Source organism: Lactuca saligna, chromosome 1 (assembly GCF_052625555.1).
Source record: "Lactuca saligna cultivar CGN05327 chromosome 1, ASM5262555v1, whole genome shotgun sequence".
Taxonomy (NCBI): domain Eukaryota; kingdom Viridiplantae; phylum Streptophyta; class Magnoliopsida; order Asterales; family Asteraceae; genus Lactuca; species Lactuca saligna.
The window spans coordinates 162,967,487-162,986,564 of record NC_136417.1 but is presented as its reverse complement, the minus strand read 5'-3'; the positions used below and the strand labels follow the sequence as shown (position 1 = coordinate 162,986,564).

Genomic DNA, 19,078 nt, shown 5'->3' with positions numbered 1-19,078 from the left:
AATGAAGATGGTGAGATATCGGGTTATGATGCGGGATGATATTAGGGAGTTTGTAAGTATTTCAGGGTGCCTAAATGATCGGATTTCTAGAGTCGGGAGCAGATGACCAATTGGGAACATTTTGGGAAGAAGGGATCAAATCAGGTGCATATGGTGGAAGGTCTCGGGAAGAGACCCAAGACTACTGAACATGGTTGAGAGTTCAGTAGGTTCGGGGTCCAGTACAAGAAAAAGACCCTTTTACGACGTGCAAACCACGACACTCATTGATTTATGTTACGCAAAAGAGAGTGACATTAAAAAAGTGTCATCTCTTCAAAAAATTTAATGATTTAAGTCAAGCATAATTCCGTGCCCTTAAATTAGTATCTAATGTAAAAAAATTAAAAACACGGATAATTTTAATTGAAACGCGCGTTTAGTAGACAAGGGGAAACGAAATCCCCAAAATTTTGAAAACCCGCCTTGTTCTTTTCTAGCTTCTTTCTATCTTTCATCTTCGCAATCGACTCTCCCTCTTGTTTCTCTATTGTGAGAAGTGATGGAAAGAAGGGAGACTGGGATGGATCCGTTGGTGATGATGAACGGAGGTGCTTTCCGGTCAATTTCGGAGATGGCGTTGTCAATTTCGATGGTGGTGTCGACGTACATGCGTAAATCCTTAGCAACAAGGAATCAAATCCACCCTTTTTGTTCTTGGTATCAAAAATTAGGTTTAAAGGGGTGAAATCCGTATCTTTGATACTTATGTTTACATCTTGATTTCAGACTGCTTAGATAAGAACAATTAGAGATAACGATGGGAATCATCGGAAATCTATGTTTTGACCCGCTTCAGTTCTTCAATTATTGAGGTAATGAGCTTCTTCTTCTTTTCTTCCCCCAAACCCTAACTTCTTTTCCCTTGATGAATTATAACTTCAATATGCGTTAATATCATAGTCACAGGGATCACTCTATCAGCCATGATCCATGTTCTGAACGTTTCGTTCCCAATAACGGTACGTTATCGTTCCGATCGTTGGTGGAAACGTACTTTGGTACGGAAACTCTACGATCCCACTAAATGGCAAAATTGATTGCTGGAACATGTTTTTAGAGATCGGAATTGGTCTAATATGTGATTAGGATTGCCAATTTTGGTGTTTGGGTCGCCAATTTTGTGTTTTTGGAATGCCGATTTGGTACCCTATTGCCACCGTTTTGTCTAACTGGTCTCAAAATCTACCAGTTTTGCTATTGATTTTTTTCCTTGTATATTAGGATTCGATTGAAGCGACCGGTATGATTGAATTTATTGATTCGGTGGTTACACGTGGTTATACGTGGAGATTCTCTCAACAGGGAAACTGTTCTGCGGGTAGCTTTCAATGCACCGCGATACGCTTGTTTCAAAGTAGATTAAGGTAATGTTTTTTTATCTTACAATTGCCAGTTCTTTATTTCTCATCCCCATGCTTCAAATAAAAAAACAATTTAAAAATTGTACCCCGTTTACATCTTTCCGGTCGGCTGTCGTCGCCTCCAACTGGGCGCGTCGCCTGTCGGGATAACTGACTTTATTTGGATTGTTCTAATTTGATACCGTTGAAATGATGGTCTCCATTGTTACTCCTCTTCCATCAACGCTTAATTGAGGTACTCATAATGAGAATGAAGGAGAACAACTTCCCTTTTCGATCTGCCATGGTTATCATCCATGTAAGCTGATAACTCTTGTTTCCCTTCTCATAACAACTCCTTGCCATCGATTTCTATACCAAAACTCGATTCCAACTTCAGTTCCTTCTTCTACACTTATACCTACTATTTTATTTGGTGAACCCTAAGTTCTTGTATATCAACCTCTAATTATATGAAGCTTTCCCTTTTCCATTGAGGTAATTTGAAGGTATTCATTCATACATACTTTTCTTGAATTCTTTTGTCCTTTTAATTAAGTATAATATTATATGTAGCTTTTAATCTTTCAGAAGACATAGTTGTTGTACATCTGTGAATTCTTTATCACTATGAGGGCAACTTCACTTAAGAGGGTAATTTTAGACATTGGATTCATAATGTTTGGCCAGATAGATGTTGCAGAGAAGATGTTTGATGAAAAGCATAAGAGGGAAGTTATCTAATTGGGCTCATTGATAACAGGTTACATCAATAATTGATACTTAGAACAAGCATTAGAAATGTATTAAACGAGTGAAGATTGTTGGAGTGCAACCTAATGATCCCTTTTAGGTGATTGTTGTTTTTCCATGTGCTTACTTAATATGTCATTTGTTCTTTAAACTAACATCACTTTTAACCCTTATGCATCCAGTTATGAATCTTCAAAATCGGATTCGTGACCTTCTAATCAAATGGGATGGCCATTTTACCCCTCCTTTTTTTTTTTTGCAAAAGTTCTTGTTTCTTTTATATGTAGGGCCCATATGGTGGTATAGTGGCATTAAGATATTGCTACAAATAACAATGTAGAAATGTAGCTTATATATATATATATATATATATATATATATATATATATATATATATATATATATATATATTATTTTGAAATGTTAGCAATTGTGCAGCTGGAAAAATATTTGGAATACCACTTCGTGGAACACATTCCCATGCTTTTGTTAGCTCATTCATGGTTAGTATTATAAATAACCATTTTTTTATTCAATTAAAAAGTTCTTATTACATTTTTTATTTTTTGATGTAGAGAACTGATGAGATTATAGATAAGTCTCTAAAAAGTCATGATGGATCTCAAGTATGTGAGGATTTTGTTGGTGCTTCTCAGACCTGGTTAAGCAAAATAAAGGTAATAAATTTTCATATTTTTAATAACTCTATTTTTTTATATGTTTCAGAGGCTAAGTATATTGATGGGTGTTTTTGGTGAAACTAATAAGAGTGAATTAGTTGCTTTTATTTTATATGCTTTAGCCTTTCCTGACAATTTTCTAGCTCTTGTAGACACATGCGATGTAATTTATTATTATTATTATTATTATTATTATTATTATTATTATTATTATTATTATTAAGAAATTCGTGGTGAAATAGAGATGTTGCAGAAATGAAGGACCTTGGAGAAGATTCAGCATAAGTGACTGCTTAGGTGGACTACCTAATGACTTCTTTGCTTCATTTCGCAAGTCAACCTGGCATCAAAAACTAAACATGTGACTTCTTAGGTCTCTTGTAACCTTTTTGTTATAAATATGGAAACCAGATTGTCTCATGCTTACTAATATGTTAGGACATTCTTGGTGAGAAGATTCAGCATAGGGACAAAAAGTGACCTCTCGAAGATCATGCTGTCTCAGAGTGGCATCCTCGCTGGCACTCCAGATAACATTTGGATTACTAGGTGCTACTTGAAACAGAAAATCCATGATGATAGGAGTTGATATGAGTAAATTTGTTAGGGGAAAACAAAATATATCTTACAGCTAATTTTTTAACTCTCCTGCTGTGGCATTGAAAATGAGCTGATAGGTTACTAGCAGTATTAATATTTTAGACTAAAAGGATTCAAACATCATGACTACAAGACCCGTATGCTGGTGAAGGTACACATAGTGCTTTTCCTATTTCCCACTTAACAACAAGTAACAAGTATTGAAGTATGTTGTTAATATTTCAGGGGCTACAGAAATTGAAACATATTGACCTTTCAACATCTTACTCATTCACGAGTTCCTTTTTAAAGTAAGCAATCATCAAACAAAATTCTGTTATTTGAGTTGTGGATTGAAATTTTGGAATGATAGGAACCCTAGTGTGAATGGTGGTGTAGATAATTTGGAGGTGATGATTTTAAGGGATTGCATGAATCTCAAGGAAATTGAAGTGGAACGCTTTATGGTAGTTGTTCTTGTAGGAGAATTCAAACACCTCAAACACCTTGTACCCTGTACGTAGTAAACCAAATTCATTCATATTTTTTGTTTTTGTTTTTGTATGAGATGTAATATTTGATAAACAAAAATCAAATATTTGGGAGAACATGACATATCTAACCGGGAAAGTCTAGCATGTGAGGTTGACTGGTACAATAGATGTTACAGTGATCAAAAAACTCGGTTTTTTGTCAAGGGGAAGCCCACTTATCACTATTGTGTTGTTTCTAGTTTTAGTGAATATACAGTTGTTAATTATGGATGTGTTGTAAAAATGACCAAAACTGCCCCTCTAGAAAAAGTTTGCCTCCTTAGTTGTGGAACAGCAGTAGGTAAACAAGCTTTGTAAAACATAAATTTGCATAATTGATCCCTCAAGTTTCAAAGTTGCAAATTTGGTCCTTTTTTGTGGTTTTTGTCCCTTCTCAAAATGAAAAAGACTATTTTTACCTTGTGACATATATATATATATATATATATATATATATATATATATATATATATATATATATATATATATATATATATATATATATATATAAAATTGCAAATTTGGTCCTTTTGGCATACTTTTGTTTTGATTTTGGTCCCTCCTCAACTTGAAAAAGACTATTTTGCTCTTCTGATCTCTTTTCTAGATAAATTTAAATAAGGGACCCCTCTTTTTAGTCATTTGAAAAGAAAATCCAAAAGAAATTACGTAAGGGAAAAATAGTCTTTTCAAGTTGGAACAGGATCAAAAACCGCAACAAAAGTACACCAATTTTGAAAATTTGAAACTTGAGGGACAAAAACCAAAGAAAAAGGCAAACCACAGGGACCAATTTTTCATTTTTCATAAATACGAATATTTTGAAAAGAAATGTTGTAAATAGAATTGTTTCTATAGGTTTGGGTGCAACTTGGAGTGTTTCTGATGTTTCTTAAGGATCAACAGTTGCGATTTTTGGTTTGGGAACTGTAGAGTTATCTGTAAGTATCTAAACCTATTTTTATATCATTTTTATTGGCTAATTGAAATATCAATTGATTAGGTTGCACAAGGTGCTAAAATAAGGGGCACATCTAGGATAATTGGGGTGGACACTTAATCCTGAAAAGAAAGAGAAAGGTAATAACACACGATTTATTTTCATAACAAGTGGTAAATCTAACAAGTCTTTCTTGATGTGATTAGTATAAAAATTGTTCATTAATAATGATTTTTGTTATTTGTGCAGCAAAAGCTTTTGGAGTAATAGATTTCATCAACCCAAATGATATGATGAGACAGTTCAACAGGTACACTAGTACTATGTTTATGTTAATAAATACTCCAATAATAAGATTAATAACGATAATATAGTTGATTTCTTATATTTATGATTTCAGGCTATCAGGCGACTTACAGATGGTGGTGTAGAATATTCATTTGAATGTATTAGAAGCACTGAGATGATAAATACAACTTTGCATTCTTGCTGTGATGTAACCTAACTAACTCCTTTCTTAATCTATTAATCTTTAAAAGGTAAAAAAAAAAGAATTATTTTTGTCATTGATTATTAGGGGTGGGGTGTGAGAGTTACTCTTGGGGTTCCTAAGACAAACCCAAATGTAGCATGTCATTATGGATTATTTATTACTGGATAAACACAAAAGGGTCTTTTTTTGGAGGATGGAAACCAAAATTAGATATTCCCAGGTAATAATTACACTTATTTCAAACGATGTAAGTCTCCTACGTTACAATTTATATAAAATTAATAGTTTCAACATTTTATCATAATTTTATAATTAAAAATGTTTATAATACGTGTGTCCACCTTATTAGAACCATGCACCACCATGCTTCAAGAAAGAAGTTACAAACTTTTCATATAATTTAAAGGTATGCTAGAATCACACGGTTAACAAACCCGTATACTATTAAAATATACATATAATGCTAAAATATACATATTTCATCTGGTGTTTGTTAGGTTTATTCGTACCGCAAGGTACTACCGTACTACAACAACTATCCCAGGATTATCATACCATAGCTTGCTATAGGTTGGAAGTAGTATTACATCTTATTTTGCTAAAATTACTTATTTTCCCTTAGCCTTGATCTTATCTTTTTTGTTGTTACAAGCTTTGGATATTTAGAGAAGCCTTAACCCAAATATGGATATTTAGATAAGCCTTGATGTTATCTTTTTTGTTGTTACAGGCTTTGGTGCCACTATTGTTGAAAATTCTTGTGTCTGCCCCTCAAGTTATACTTGGATGCTATCTTATTTAACATATATAGATGTAACCGTTGTCCTTTTAATGTGTTAAGAACCAAGTTTTATTCAGTTAAGTTATCTATAGCACCAACCAATATTGTTCCTCTGTTTTTTCTTGTTTCTACTGTTCTAATCCCTCTTTTCTTCTCCCCTAGTTCTTCTGTTTTTCCTTGGTGAACAAGGTATAGTTACAACTGCAAATATCACTGATTACATATTCAACAGAAGTACTGCTATTATAATTGAGAAACTTTTTACAGATGCTGAAAAGAGTCATAAAATCTTGAAAGTCCTTATAAACTCGTTATTGAATAATAGTTGTTAATAATCCATGGTAAACTTCATAGCCTCTAGTACATATAGTAGCAGGTAGGTGTGGGCTTCTTTCTCTTTAATTTTGTTGGTCTTTGTCAAATACCAATTTCATTCTAGTTAAACAACATATGTGTTACTTTTTCAACAAGTTTGTAGTTTATATGAATCTATTGTAGGGTTTAGAAGACATCTCCGATGAACCAATAAGCTCTTCGCAATGCTGGTGAGATGGAGCTTCCAATACAATTCCATTTGTTATTACTGTTGGAATATAATCTAGACTTAAGGGTATTTTGGTAATTATGTTAGAATTCTGGAAATTATATCACGATTTAATAAGTTAGCGATTAAATATAAGCAACTGTTATAGAAGTTAAGGTTTTAGGAACTCAATGATTGAACTGTGGCCATTGAAGAGTTGTAATGTTAGGAATAAAAGTCCCAATGGTTTGAATTGTATTTGTATGTCTTATGTGACTTTGTAACTGATCTTCCTTGAAGTCTATAATAAAATTTTGGTTTTGTGTTTTACAATTCTTCTTCTCTCCCCATCGTGTAATAATGTTCTTTCATGCTCTTTTGTGATTATGAGACATTAAATGCAAATTTAATTTAAAAATTAGTATATCTATAAATAATGTTTTTTTAAACATTTAAAATTATGATACGCAAAAATGTGTGTCATCTTCATTTATGACATGGACTTTCTTGACAGGGGCTTTCTTGATACGCATTGCGTGTCATTAACACGCACATCGTAAGGTTACGACACGCGAATGAGTGTCGTCTTCCTTTATGACAGGGCCTTTCTTGATACGCATTGTATGTCGTAAACGCGCGTCGTAATTGCGCGTCGTAAATGAGCATCATAAATGCGCGTCGTCTCTCTTTATGACAGGGCCTTCCATGACGCGCATTTGCGCGTTGTCTGAGCCTTTTACGACACGCAATGAGCGTCGTAAAAGGCTTTTTTTCTAGTAGTGGTCAATGCAGCGTGCATGCGAAACTGGACAATGAAGTTGTTGTTCCAGGGATTTGGGCTGCTACAAGTGTACTTGGATTTATCATAACAGCAGGAATTGTTGTAGGGGGGAGTCTATTATGTTTTTCTACAACCGGTAGGCCATAAGGGGGCCATTTGTTCAATAAGAAGGAGGAATCAATGAGTACACCTGCTCCATCTATTTTGCGGATCTCTCGTAGTTGTGAGGATAAGGAAAGAACCCAGTAGAGAGGCGTTGGTCATTACAATATCAGCTAAGGTAGGCCCGTGCTCCAATAATTGATTCAACAAGTATGTTATCTGTTGCAGTTCTCTCGGTTGTATCAATTCTGTTGTTGTCCGGGAAATGCTAATTCACTTGTAGTGGATTAAATAATCTCAGAATGGTTGATTTGACCCTGTTGAACAGATCTCGTCTGAGTTTAACTGTTGTAGGGATAAATCTTCTACTCAAAGTATTATCTGAGCCTCCTTTCAAGTATAAGTGTTCTGTAGCTGTATATGATCAGTGATTTTGTTCCTACAAGCATCATGATAATCTGGGTTGGAAGTATTTGGTTACTATAGGCTTCATACATTATCGGTTTGATAGTGGTTCAGAGTGGGTGGTTTGTCAGGAAGTCAGATGTATTTGAGATTTCGAGTTTCACGGAAGGTAGAGGTGGGTTTTCTACAAGGGTTTAAGGTTTGTTCTTCTTCAGGCTTAGGTAGTTCTTCTAGGTTTGGTTTCAGTTTCCTTGGGAAGTCAGTAGTATTCTCGGGATGTGGTAGTGCTGCTCACATTGTTTAGTGTGTTGAGAAAACTAAGTACAGACTTCGAGGACAAAGTCTAGTTCAAGTGGGGGAGATTATTAACGCTTGTTTTAGGTATGAACTTGTTCTTCAAATTGGTTGTATTTTCCTTTGGGGCTCGGTGAGTTGGAACCTTTAACTCGTCGTGTCGAGAGGGCGTTGTCTGTGAAGGTTAATGAACCAACTCGACAAGTTGAGGTGCTTCAACTCGGCGAGTTGGCAACTGGGGAGAAAACCCTAATTTTTAGGGTGTTGCACCCTATTTAAAGGCCTTAAATCCCTTAGTTGTCCTCCTTACCAGCCTCCTCTATCCAGAAAAAAACGCTAATAGCGTGCATTATCTTATTTTGTGAGTGTGAGAGCTTGTAAAAGGTCTTGAGTGTTGATCTTTTATTCTCTTTTGAAGAAGCTTTGAACTTGGAGGTATAAAGCTTGGAGTGAAGATTTAGATCCAGAATCTCCCCAATTGTTACAGTCTTTTGGAGGTATCAAGTTTATACCTTTTTTTGTTATCATCTAGATCTCTTTGTTTGGAGTTTTATCTTATTTTTGGGCTCATGGGTGGATTGTCCAGGAAGTTGTGTGTTCCACAAGTTGTTATGTTAGATCTGACCATTTTATGGCCCCTTTAGACTTAAAGTTGCAAGATTTACTAAGTTCTAGGTCCCATTCATGAAATAAATTTCTTTTAAGCCCATTTTGAGCCCAATGGTTTCTTTTAGCATGCATGGACGTAAAGTTGGAAACTTTACGTGATTTTCCAGCCTTTTGGTGTCAGATCTGTATTTTGGGTCTATGTTTTGAGAGTTTAAGGGCTTAATGGGTTAATCCTCACTCTAATGAGTATAGGTTTGGGTCTGACTCATTTTGGATGGTTCCTAAGGGTAAAGTTGGAAACTTTACCCTTCTAGACATCTTTTTAGAGGAGATCTGTGATTTGGAATTCCTACATTCGAGGCAAATAGCTTAATGCATTAAGCTGTTGGATTTCTAGCTAACTCGGTGAGTTCATTAGTGAACTCGGTGAGTTAATGAGAGTTTTCCTGGTCTGTTTAGTTAATGGAGAAACTCGACGATTTGAATGACATCTCGACGAGTTGGGTCAACTCGGACCGTTGACCTTGACTTTTGACCATGTCTTTGCCCAAGTTATTCTAAGGGGTACTTAAGGTAATCAGAATTGTAACTGAGGGAGTTATGGGCTTAGGATAAGGCTTGTATGCATTAGTGGACATTGTGGATATTTTGGATTTTAGCTGTAGTTTTGATGCATGTTAGATCATGGGTAAAATGGTCATTTTGCCCAAAGTGTGGATGGTGGGCCTTAGAATGGAACCCATAAGCTAATTGGGTGTTATTTTGATCTAATAGCTCAGAGGTGTCGTCAGGGAAGGAACTAGGGATTTCTTTCGATAAGCTTTGGCACTCGAGGTGAGTATTCTCACTATATCCATAGGTCAAAGACAGCAATGTCGGCCCATTACGTGTGATGTGGTATGTTAGTTGTCTCTGTGATACTTGAATGGATGACCCCCAGGGGAGCCTGTAACATTTGGATATCATACCATGGGGGAATGCCCATGGCATTCCTGGTAAAGACCATGTGGTGAGCCTAGGGCATCCTAGATATGTAATGTCGTAAAATTTTAAACAAACTTTCACATTTTAAAAACACTTTATTTCACAATATTATAAAACCCATTGATTCATATATTCAAACATAAGTCAAAATCCCAAGATCATAGCATATAAATAAAACTCCGCATGTGTGTGTACTGATCATGTCGACGCCTTCCCGCGATCCTCACTAGTACCTGAAACACATAACACAAAACACTGTAAGGACGAAGCTTAGTCAGTTCCCCAAAATACCACACATAACACATACTAGCCACTCGAGGCTATAACTCTATTGGCCCTTGGGCCCTAACTCTGTGGACCTTCTGGTCCTAACTCTGTGAACCTTCCAGATCTAACTCTGATATATATACGACATAAATCACATAGAAATAATGCAGTGCAACACATCACATAAATAGCATACAATAACTCTGTCACATAACTCTAATTACCACTAAAGGTAAAGTACAGTGAGAAGACTCACCTCGGATGTCTTGGGTAATATCCCGCTCGTGTATACACTAATGTAGCCTTTTTCTAAACACATAAACAATCATCTCAATCAATAACGAAACTCCAGGCTAGACTAGGCTCTCACATGTCCTCTAAGAAGGCTAAAAGACCATTTTACCCATCAACAGTCCGCAAGTACAATTGTTGACCAAACCCTAAAAGTCAACAAAAGTCAACGGTCAAACCTTGACCAGACTCGTCGAGTGCATAAATGTGACTCGGCGAGTCTATGCGTGTCCTCCTCACCCCTAGTCCTCACTTGATTCACTGGGTCAACCCTCCACTCTTCGAAATCATCTCTGGTTGTGAATTGCGAGACAACCCACCCAACTCGTTGAGCTAGGCTCTTGACTCGGCGAGTTCAGTCATGAACTCAGGTCCTCTAAATCCCCTCTAACTCACCGAGTCATTTCCCCAACTCAGCGAGGCACCAACTGTGTGATTAATGGGGAAAACTAATCCTACTCATCGAGTCTGTTCTTGGACTTGGCGAGTTCATGCCATGCTCAAACTTAAATGACCTCCTGAGGTCAGATCTGTTCCTGTAATCCATATATCTGACCTTCCCAAGCATGATAATCACGTAAAGCTCCGAACTTGGTGCTCATGCAAAGGCCTAAAGACTCTAATTAAAGAAATAACCTCAAATATGACATCCTAAGCTCATGCTTCCCAATATCAATCATAAAGATCAAAGGGTTAAGGTCTCTGGACCTCTTTGGATCCAGATCGAAATCCTCAATACGAGTAGAGACCAAATGCTCATCAAATCAAGCCTCTAAAGGGTCTAGAAAACCCTAACTCCAAAGGTTAACACCAAAACTGAAGAAGGATCTAATCTATACCTCAAATATGAAGTCCATGGGCTCTGAAATCTACAGAATAGCACCCTCTTCAGCTCCCTCTTGCCTTGGTCACCTTCTTCTTGCAAGAATACCAACACAAGGATCAAAAATGGCCTTTACTTCCTAAAAAATGCTCTAGATCTCCTAGGGTTTCTCTCTAGGTTCTGGTAGCCGCAACTGAAGGCTATAAGAGACTTTAAATAGATCCCAGACCCAAGAAATTAGGGTTTCAGTTAACAGCATGGACTCGCCGAGTCTACGAGTTGACTTGTCGAGTCCGGTCACCAATCTGGATAAGAACCCGCGATCCTACTCGGTGAGTCTAAGCATCAACTCGCTGAGTTCCTCCCCAAACTCAAAACAAATGAATAAAATAATATACCTAGTCTGGATGTTACAATTCTCCCCCACTAGAATCAGACTTCATCCTCGAAGTCTCACTCCGCAAACAACTCTGGATGCTGCTCACGCATCTCTTGCTCCGACTCCCAAGTCAGCTCGGACCCCCTCCGATGTTGCCATTGGACTTGCATTAGGGGCACTTCCTTGTTCCTCAGAACCTTGATCTTCCAATCCATAATCGTAACCGGTCTCTCAATGTAGTTCAGGCTTGCATCCACCTGGATATCATCTAATGGTACCACCGCCGACTCATCGGCCACACACTTCGTCAACTGCGATATGTGAAAAGTGTCATGAATCTGACCTAACTCTGCAGGTAGCTCCAACCGGTATGCTACCCTACCTACTTTTGCGATCACCCTGAATGGACCAATATATCGGGGACCTAACTTGCCCCTCTTCCTGAATCGGATCACTCCTTTCCAAGGAGATACCTTCAGGAGTACGAAGTCACCAACTTGAAACTCGAGCTCCGGGCGACTCCTGTCCGCGTAGCTCTTCTGAAGACTCTGAGCTGTCAGCAATCTCTGCATGACCTGCTGAATCTGCTCAGTTGTCAGAAGCACTATCTTTGTGCTTCCCATCACATGCTGCCTGACCTCTCCCCAACAAATAGGGGTCCGACACCTCCTCCCATATAATAACTCAAAGGAAGGCATACCAATGCTCGAATGATGGCTGTTGTTATAAGAAAACTCAGCCAAAGGCAGATACGTGTCCCAACTTCCCCCGAAGTCCAACACACATGCCCGAAGCATATCCTCGAGCGTCTGAATCGTCCGCTCACTCTGACCGTCCGTCTATGGGTGGTATGTGGTACTAAAATTCAGCCTCGTACCCAACTCCTCATGGAATTTCTTCCAAAATCTGGAAGTGAAATGCACATCTCGATCTGAAACAATAGATACCAGAACTCCATGCCGCCATACCACCTATCTTATGTACAACTCCTCCAACCTCTCAGCAAAAGAGCTCTCAATAATAGCAAGAAAGTGAGCGCTCTTCGTCAACCGATCAATGATCACCCAAATTGCATCGATGCCTCTCGTAATCCTCGGAAATTTGGTGACAAAATCCATGGAAATCTGTTCCCAATTCCACTCGGGAATCTCTAATGGCTACAACTTTCCATACGGATGCTGATGCTCAGCCTTGACTCTGCGACATGTTAAGCACCTCTCTACAAACCATGCAACATCCCTCTTCATACAGGGCCACCAATATTCTCTCTTCAGGTCCAAGTACATCTTAGTGGCCCCAGGATAGATCGAGAACTGCGACCTATGTGCCTCCTCCATCAGAATGGTGCGTGCCCCACCTTCAAACGGCACCCAAATATGACCCTGAAAGGTCAAAAGCCCTCGGCTGTCGGCAACAAACTCGGTCCCCTGACTGACTACCCGCTCTCTCTTGCAGTTCTCTATTCTCCCGGCCTCAACCTGGGCCTCTCAAATGGTGTCCAACACTGGAGTCATCACTGTCAATCTCATGCAAATGTCTCGTATCGGGGCACTCTCCGCCCTACGATTCAGGGCATCGGCTACAACATTATCCTTGCCCGGGTGGTACAGGATCTCACAGTCGTAATCCTTTACTACATCCAACCATCTTCTTTGGTGCATATTCAGGTTGGGCTGATCCATCAAGTACGTCAAACTCTTGTGGTCTGTATATAGAGGAGACCGGACCCCATATAAATATTGACACCAGATATTGAGGGCGAACACTACAGCCCCCAACTCTAGATCGTTGGTAGGATACCTCATCTCATGAGGTTTCAGCTGCCTTGATGCGTATGCGATCACATGCCCTCTCTGCATCAGCACCGCACCCAATCCCGATATCGACGCGTCACAATACACCACAAAATGCTCCATCCCCTCCGGAAGGGCTAACACCGGAGCTTCGCATAATCTCTGGCGAAGCGTCTAAAACGAGGTCTGCTGCTCCGGACCCCACATAAAAGCGACACCCTTTCGTGTCAACATGGTGAGAGACACAACATTCTTGAAGAAATCCTTGATGAATTTCCTATAGTATCCGGCCAATCCTAGGAAAATCTTAATCTCAGTGGGGGATCTCGGCACCTCCCAACTCATCACTGCCTCAATCTTGGCCAGTTCGACCAATATCCCATTCTGGTTAACGAGGTGCCCTAGGAATTGAACCTCTCGTAACCAGAAATCGCACTTGGAGAATTTGGCATAAAGCCTCTCCGATCTCAGAACTCTGAGGATCTCCCTCAAATGCTCCTTATGCTGCCCTTTGGATTTCGAGTACACCAATTTGTAGACAATGAACACGATCACCGAACGATCCAACATCGGCCTGCACACTCTATTCATGAGATCCATGAACATTGCTGGTGCATTGGTGAGCCCGAAAGGCATCACCACAAACTCGTAATGCCCATAACAAGTCCTAAATTCTGTCTTTTGAATATCATCATCGTGCACTCTCATCTGATGATATCCAGACCTTAGGTCGATCTTGGAGAACCAATATGCTCCTGATGGGTTTTGAGCAAAACATCATTCCTCTGGTGTACATGCAAACCCTAATAGCTTTTGGATCTAGTTTGTCTAATGATCATGCAATTGAATATCTAAAGCCATAAACCCTAGATCTAGCATATGATAATCAATATTAATATATGAATTAGGGTTTAGATCATACCTTGATTGTTATATAGCAATAGCAATCTCAAATCCTCCTTGTAATGGCTTTAGAAAGCTTAGAGTCACAAGTGTCACTCCTCTAATGGCTCACAAACACCAAGAGCAAGAGGATAAAGAATCATAAGAGAGGAGGCATCCAAAAACGTGTGGAAACCCTAAGGAAACTCTTAGCCACGTTTTTGGTGCTCTAGGGATCCTTAAATAGTGAGGCTATTAGGGTTATCTAACAAGGAAACTCTAATTTGACTGCTTAGGCCCTAAGCAACCCATGAACTCCCTCCTTAGAGGCCTTGGGCGATTTCTAATGGGTTTCCCCACAGAATTCGTCCACCCCTCTAATATGGAGTCCATTAGCCCAATATTCAACTATCATACAATTGAAAGTTCTAGTCCCTTAAGTTTAATTAATGTCTTTTAGCCACAAAATTAATTCTTATTAATTATTGACTAATATTAATTAAACAACATGATTTCACCTTTAATATATTATTCTCACAATATATTAATAAATCATAATTACTCCTCTCTCTCCATAATTCATCCTATCAAGTTGCTTTGATGAAGGCAACCCAAAAGGACCATGCACCATCGGGTCAAGTACATACCAAAATAGTTATGGATTTAGACACTAATCCAACAGTCTCCCACTTGGATAAGTCTAATAACTATTATGCATATGACTTCAGATCCTGATCCACAATCGTAGCTTTCAAAAACCGTTGTCAACTTTGATCCTATCAGAAGCGTGTCCTTTAGATAAGGGATCATATATTCCTCCATTCTAGATATCGTATAGATTGAGACATGGATTTCAATCATTCTCTCTATACTGTTTCCCGATTTCCGATTTATGACGACTGACAACAGACTACAATTGAACACATCAAATTAGTCCCGGCTTGGCCAAGCGCTTAGGTGCCATCACTAAATCATCGGAGGGCCCACAGATATCGCTTTCATCCCACTTTGGATAAAAGGAACGGATAATCTTTGATTCAATGCTTGCTTTCACTCACTCACCGAATCACATAGAAGAATATGTTTTATGACACCAAGTTACTGGTGCGTTTACATATTATCAATGTGTAACCTACTCGCAAAATAAAACTCACACATCTCGGTTTCAAGAATATAAGATATTATCATCTCACCAATCACTCATGATAAAATCCATGAAGTGATCCAAGTGAGCGTGGGTTTATTCCAATGCTCAAATCATATTCATAAGCACTCATGAACGTTGCAGCAAACATTTGCTTATGTCTAATACACTTTAGACAATCCACACACTAATTCACGATAGTCTTCATTCATACCTACTTCTAACATATGAACGACTGTGGTCCATTCGAAAATTTTTATTGTTCTGAACCAATTTAATTATTCAGGAATTCAAAACATGCAAAGTGAAACACAAGAATAATACTAATCTTATATGGCCCCAAACCTTTGAGTATAAATAAAACACCTTTTATTTAATCACCATATTGATTACTCATTATTTTTTGTTTCAGGTAATCAACTTCTTACTTGAATTATTACTACACTTGTCCCATGCTCTCAACATGCACACAATGTTTACCTACGGTCCTGACTTTGTGAAATAGATCAAATGAACACATTTCCAATCATACTCATTTCACAACTCCCAATCCTTATCATAAGTATAAGAATATCAAATTCTTGTTACTTATGCTAGATTCTAACATTTTATGCAATGATTATTTCGTAAAGTCATAGCTCAAAATCATTAAGATTTGGCCAATCTCTATCAGAAACAATTCTATAGATATGATGTCTCTCACTCAAAGTACATTCCTTTGAACATCCTTCTTGCATAAAAGTTTCTAATCTAGACAGAGATTCTCAATATCCAACTCCCAATATGGAAACATTTTCATATTTTCCATATGACAATTCATTCTTAATAGAATCTTATCTATTCATAATGTCGATATGGTCCATCCAATACCATACTTCCAACTACTCACAAGCAACCAATCCTCGGCGAGCTTTGGATCGTCCTTTGATAGTTGTTTAATTATTTTAGTCAAAACTGATTCTAGTCCTTTTCCCTCTATATGCGCTAGAATGGTCAAATATTATAGCATTTGCAATCAATCCTATACCCGAAGCGTATGGGACACGATGCATAATGTCTTACATAAAGATATAATAATTTATCAATCTTCTGCCATAATATTTTATGTGTCTCATTCTTACAATTCGAAATATGAAGAGGGATACCATAATCATAATCAAAATTCAAGAACACACTATGTATCCTTTGACTAAATTTATTAAAATTTCTCAATCTAAGCTTTATATTTTGAAATGATGTACAATATTCTCTCCCTTAATTATAGCAAAACAACTTTTCAACCCTTACGACTTTGCAAAGTATAACTCTTGTTTTCTATAATTAATATTGCTAACTTGCAATACTTGCCTTAATAATCATACAAGCACAACATTTATGCTCCCACTATCATGATGATTATTATCATATAAGCATACACTTATGCTCCCACTAGCTTTGACATGTTTTAGAAAACAACTGAACTTCCAGAAAACAATACTTATTGAATTTTTGAAGTTCATATTTCTAATATCTAATGCTTTGATAATCCTTTATACACCTTTTCATCATATGTGTGTCTAAACAATTCAGACTAATTGCCAAATTTCACAATTCGAATTATGGAAAGGGATACCGTTACCATAATCGGATTCAAGAATACAATTTTCACAATCACTATCTTCTTAAAATCTCTCTTAGTGAAAGCATTTCCTCATAGTCATTTTCATGAAGGAGGGAATATTATGACACTTAGATTGTAATTGTGTATGTGTTCTTATCCATGTGAATTTGTCAAAACCAAAGTTTGCGACAAATCCAAACTCATATGGACCGAACCTTCTCAATCTTGATCTCTTGCCTAATGGTAACACTACTGCCTACCATGTCTTCCAAGTAGTTAAGCACCTCACCCTTTCATATCAATGTACTTTTTATTTATCAAAGTGCATGCCTTTTATGCATTCAAATGAGAACTTATAGAACTCACATGCATAATTAACTCAATTGGAACAACATAGAAACAAGATAGTGTCAACACGATAGGTTGTAAACCTCAAATCGTGTGCTAGTGATGATCGATAAGGTTAATTCATGATTAGTTCTTGAAAATTTTCAAGACCATTAAGACTCCCACTGGCTCCTTGATATATAAGATTCTTTTGTCAATAAACATTTCTCGACAAACAAATATTGAAGAGTTAGTGAAGCTTTTATCAAGACAAAACACTTCACAAAATTGGTCCTAGTTGGTCTTTGTCTTATCCAAGACATCACAACTTTCCAATTTCAAATGTGCAAGAATAAGAAAACCTTTTTCAAATTCCACATTTGATGAATGTTATAAACCTTCTTAAGACTTGTCACTCAATTCACAATCTTAGCTTTAAGACTTGTTTTTGGAACGAAGTATGATTGACTTCTTGATTGAACCATTTCTTCAATTCTCGATTCCTCTTCTTAGACATACAATTGCACTAAGACTCACTTAAAGGATTAATTGAGATATGGTTCTTAATCATTAAGGTCTATCATAAAACATAATAAAAGGTACTCTCCCTTCTTCTTAGAATAGAGAAACTTTTATCTTTCTCCCTACTTGATTCTTCTTATTCGTTCTGCTATTGATTTAAACTCTTTCAATCAACTCGGAATTACACTTAATCTTATAAGTATAATCATATTTACTAAACCTTTAGTGAATCATGACGAATATCTTTGTCACTCTTGTGGTGGACTTGATCAACACACAACCTTTGTGTACTCGATCTTCTAGTCCTTCACTTGACACTTTGTCAACGAATTAGTCTAATTTCCAAATATGAAAATTCTCATTCATCATGCAACCAATTTGTATGATTCCATGTTAAATAGGGCAGCTTCATCTCCAATACCCCTTCTCTTGGCAATAAAAGCAAATTGACTCTTTTGGAACAACACATGGAACTACTTTTGACTTTGCCTTTCTCTTATGATCAAACTTTTCGATCATGGCATGCCTTTCATTACCATTGCCTATATCCATAGAGGTATGGAAGGTAGATCCACCAATCAAGTTTGCTTTTCCAATGCGCCAAATCATTGCTGATTCAGCAGCAATAAGCATATAGGTGAGATCGACGAGGGTTATATCGTGGTTCATCATATAGTACTCTCTTACGAACTCACTATATGAGTCAGGAAGTGACTGAAGAACCCAGTCAATAGCCAGCTCCTCACAGACAACAGATCCCAACATTCTTAGCCTATCAATGTATGACTTCATCTCTAGGACGTGTGCATACACTGACTTTCCTTCTTCATGTTTACTTACCAAAAGGGCTTGAGTGAGTTTGAACTTTTCAATATTTTGAACTTGTGGGTTAGGGAGAACAATAGGAGGAGGTGGAGGAAGTGAAGCATGATCTCGTGTTCCTCGTTCGAATCGTGGAATATCATTTTCATGTGAAAAGCTCGTTCCACGGGATTTGGGAAGACCGTAATTGTCATACTTTGACATCTACGAAATAGGAGAAAAAATTCAAGTTAAGTTGATAAGAATCCTCGATGTGACACCCAAATGAAACATCGAGGCTATGATCCAACACAATACTCCACAACCTAGAAGAGGGATGTCGTAATCTAGTTGCAGAATATTTGAAGGTAGGTAAATGACAATTTACCAATTTCCACCATGAAAAAAAA

General features: G+C 37.5%; 1 long non-coding RNA gene and 1 pseudogene across 3 annotated transcripts; both read left to right on the top strand.

Moving 5' to 3' along the window:
- The first annotated feature begins 419 nt into the window (after positions 1-419).
- Positions 420-4,112, top strand: LOC145045872 (uncharacterized). Of its 2 annotated transcripts, none has more exons than XR_013681908.1 (7): positions 420-2,235; positions 2,574-2,638; positions 2,711-2,812; positions 3,058-3,176; positions 3,254-3,566; positions 3,641-3,705; positions 3,768-4,112. It is a non-coding gene; the product is annotated as an uncharacterized LOC145045872 (long non-coding RNA). The 2 variants fall into 2 exon arrangements; XR_013681907.1 differs by having other exon boundaries at positions 422-2,235; positions 3,794-4,112.
- Positions 4,113-4,170: 58 nt separating this feature from the next.
- On the top strand, positions 4,171-6,403 carry LOC145013123 (alcohol dehydrogenase-like 6; annotated as a pseudogene). Its single transcript, XR_013664844.1, has 9 exons — positions 4,171-4,228; positions 4,786-4,868; positions 4,931-5,007; positions 5,117-5,177; positions 5,268-5,363; positions 5,445-5,580; positions 5,710-5,766; positions 5,858-5,930; positions 6,091-6,403. The product of XR_013664844.1 is annotated as an alcohol dehydrogenase-like 6 (transcript).
- Positions 6,404-19,078: the final 12,675 nt, after the last annotated feature.